The sequence below is a fragment of the Protopterus annectens genome, chromosome 10.part0 (genome assembly GCF_019279795.1).
Source record: "Protopterus annectens isolate FY-2018-M chromosome 10.part0, PAN1.0, whole genome shotgun sequence".
In the NCBI taxonomy this organism is placed as follows: Eukaryota; Metazoa; Chordata; order Ceratodontiformes; family Protopteridae; genus Protopterus; species Protopterus annectens.
Window position 1 is genome coordinate 411,861,048 of NC_056744.1, and position 3,807 is coordinate 411,864,854.

General features: G+C 36.9%; 1 non-coding gene across 1 annotated transcript; it reads right to left on the minus strand.

Moving 5' to 3' along the window:
• Positions 1-2,047: 2,047 nt before the first annotated feature.
• LOC122814635 lies at positions 2,048-2,177 on the minus strand. Its single transcript, XR_006366844.1, has one exon. It is a non-coding gene; the product is annotated as a U4 spliceosomal RNA (small nuclear RNA).
• Between the last annotated feature and the right edge of the window lie 1,630 nt (positions 2,178-3,807).

Below are 3,807 nucleotides of genomic sequence, written 5' to 3' on the forward strand. Positions count from 1 at the left end.
TGAACACTTTTAAAACAAATTCCTGAGGTCTAATGGCTTACCGGCTAGCAGAATGTAATTGCTGAAAGCACTTGTGTCCTGGTGGGAGACTAGAAATTTAAAGATGGCTCCATGCTCAGCAGGATTCTAATATAGACTTTGTATTGGGGAGGGAGACAGCACAAGGGTGTAAACCAGGTGGAATGCAAAGAAACCAGAGAGGCAATCAGTGGAAATCAGTGAAGGCCTCAGAGAGGGTAAGTAATAATTCAAACTACCTGTAAAGTGAAGGAGAGAAGAGACAGCAAAGTTTATTAAGGTTGGGAGTGTGTCTTTACATTGACTTGCTGATTAGTAACCAGTATGTGCACAGATTAGAGTAGGGAGATACATTAGCAATGATAGAGATGCAAATAAGCAGGTGATCCTCCAAGTGATACAAACTAAGGCAGAAAGAACTGAGAGAGCTGCTTGATGGTTAATTTAATTTAGTCACAGGGATGTGAATTAAATATATACTGTCTATTGGACAGTTAGGATTACTGTACTATCAGGGGGGGGGGGGACACAAGGCTACAACAGTCAGTTTTATTAGCAAGATGAGAACTACTAAGAAATACTGCTAATGTAATAGCTTCACTCTCATAAAACATACAAGTAGAATGCCTGGGTGGACTGACCCTGCTCTTGAGGCTCAAAATGTATATCCTTGTTTAGTTTGCAATATTGATTCCTTCTTACACTGTATAGATGGAGTGGTAGCCACAGACTGCAGATTTGCTTGAGTGTGCTCCTGCTCTTGAGGCTCAAAATGTATATCCTTGTTTAGTTTGCAATACTGATTCCTTCTTACACTGTATAGATGGAGTGGTAGCCACAGACTGCAGATTTGCTTGAGTGTGCTCGGCTAGCAGAATGTAATTGCTGAAAGCACTTGTGTCCTGGTGGGAGACTAGAAATTTAAACATGTTGACTTGTACACAAACATATAATAGCAATTATATTTTTCCTATTCATCTAAGGCATCCATTAGCCCCATCATTTTATTTAATATCTCATAAACTAATCTATATATCTTGCTGTATGTTAAGCAGTTGTTAACAGTATACAATTTCTTCTAATCAGAAATCTCAGAGGTGAACAGCATCATACCATAAAATAAAAGGAGGCGTTGCATGTATTAGTTAATGGTCATTCTGTTTGATTCATTGGTGTCATCTCTTTTTAGTGGTAACCCCCCCCCCCAGGCTACTGCTCATAAAGAAAAAGTAAAATAAAAAAGAGCATCTGTCCTATTGGTCATAAATTTTGCGCTCCATATTATGTCCATGTTTGTGCCCTTAGTTTTGTTATTTTTGTTATTACAATTTTTTACTGGTGTGTCATTGTCGAACTCCGTTTATACCCAGACCTAGTCAAGCCTCTTTTGTTCTTGCTGTCTTCTACATTTTTGAATAATTGTACGTCCCTGACAACACCTGAGGCAATATGATTTTTTTTTTCTGAGTTCTTATTCAGATTCTTCAGGTGACCATCTTTAGATGTTTAGGGCACTGAATCAGTCATCGTTACCATTCTTTCGTTTACTGTAATCCGTAAATAACCCTTATAATTATTGTTAGTCTGTGTGGAAAGCCAGAGCTTTAGGTAATAGCTGCAGTCTGACCTTTTGTCATACCTTTCATATAGTGAGTTAACTAGTTTAGTTAACATATTCACTCCACTATGGAGTCCTGGTTGTTTATCAGCTAGGCTGAGCCCAGAGGTTTTTGCTGACCCTACTATCCCCCATCTCACTACAGCCTAATGCTGGCACTCTACAATACCAGATCTGAATACACATTTACTCTTCTTTGCATTCACCAGTTTCTGGGTACAACATTGCATGGCCATCTATCATATTCACATCCCCGACTGCTCCTGCCATTACTGACAGTCTCCACTAGGCGTCAGCACTGCAGTGGAATAAGTTGGCATCCCTGCCCCTATGATGGTGGCTAGTCACTTCCACCTTCTGCCACGTCTTTCAGCACTCAGGCTCGTAATAAGTCCTTGGTTGCCTGGGTCACATTTATGAATTTATCCTTCTGCAACCCAGAGCCACTAAGTAGCAGAATTATTTGTCTCTAGGTTTCAGTCAGCAATAATCACACCTCAGCAGTTCTTCATAGCCTATGATACTGCCACTGCATAAAGCTTGTATTGTGTTTTGATGCAAAGTAGACCCTATACCAAAGATTACAGATGCTTTTTACATAATACAGAACACATTTTGGTCTGGATTTTAAATATGACTGCTGTTGCATTTATATTTTCTGAATATTTTTTTTAGTTTTTTATCAAAATACCAGTAATTAATATTTTGAGCAGTGCATTCATGGAAATAGGTGTATATAAATTTGTCAGCTACATACGTTTCTTTCAAAAATATTCAGCATTCTTATGGTACCAGTCACTGCCATTTCACCATTCCATTACAATGAGTCATTCTGGATTTCCTGTGGAGAGATTTTGAAACAGGTGACTGAAATCATTGTTCATGATGGAAACTGATAATAACAGTGCAACAATTTGAAAGGTGGAGTTCCACAGATGCCATGTTAAAAAAATGTTCACAACACAGTTAAAAGTTAGTAGAGTTACAAAAAAAATTGCCAAATTTCTGACCAACCCAGAAATACCAGACTGTAGCTTATAGTCCTAGGTTCAATGCCCTCAACTGCCTCTTGTACATTATGTGACTCTGAAGAAATCAAAGTGTTGAGCAGCTGCCTTTGAAAATTATTTTACCCATGGGAAAATGCTGACTCATAGTTTTAATGATTAGAAATAATATTGTACTAAAATTAAAAAAAAAAACAGCTTAGAAACAACCCAAATTCTTTCCAAAGATGAAATGCTATTAAAGTAGTAAAAATACAAAGAAGGTAGCTTTTTATTTCTTAACATTGCTTTGCATTCAAAGCAGTGCAGAATCCACTTTGAAGCATTTGCCAAGTTTCTGGCACAACCAGATGCACAGAATGGAGGCTTCAATTTGTAAACTGCTGCTAAGCTAATTTATAATCCATGGTTTGAGTTCCTCAGCTGGCACTTGTATAATATGTTATGCTGAAGAAATCAAAGAAGCAGCTCTGCTTGCTTTACTTTCAAAAGGATTTTAGTTGGGTAAAAATTTAAATGCTGGCTCATAGTTTTAAATATTAAACTTAAAAAAGTCAACTAGGGGATAAAAAATCATATTATTTCCGAGGATGAAATGTTATTAAACAGGAGAAACACAGTGGAATCAGCTTTGTCTTTATTAATGATAATTTGCATTAAAATCAGTGCATGAACCATGTTTTACCAAAGGTATGTTCAAACCTTCCTATATTATTTGTTTCCCTTCTTAGTGGTAATACAGTCATTTGAATTATTAACAAATGGTTAAGAACATACAAACATCTGAAGTATATGCAAAGCATTTCTTGTGTATCACCCCCTGAAAAACTATTTCCGCACCTCTCCTCTAGTTTATTATAAAGGAATGTTGTATATTGTAATTAATTTTCTGTTTCACTCAAGACAGGAAGCATGGAATGTGGATGTGTATTGACTGACTGAATGAATGATTTATCTATAATTTATTGACTGGGTTGACCTACTAGCTCAACGGCTTCTTTTCAGGGGAGACCCAAGGTGGTGTTCATACTAACTAGGAAAAATTTATCCAGGGCTAGTTATACTGGTAATAATTTTGCTGTTTAAACATTCTCTGCAAACTTTGTAACTCAGAGGATTACAGTCATCTGATCATAACTAAGTTGTTATGTATGTAAGAAATGG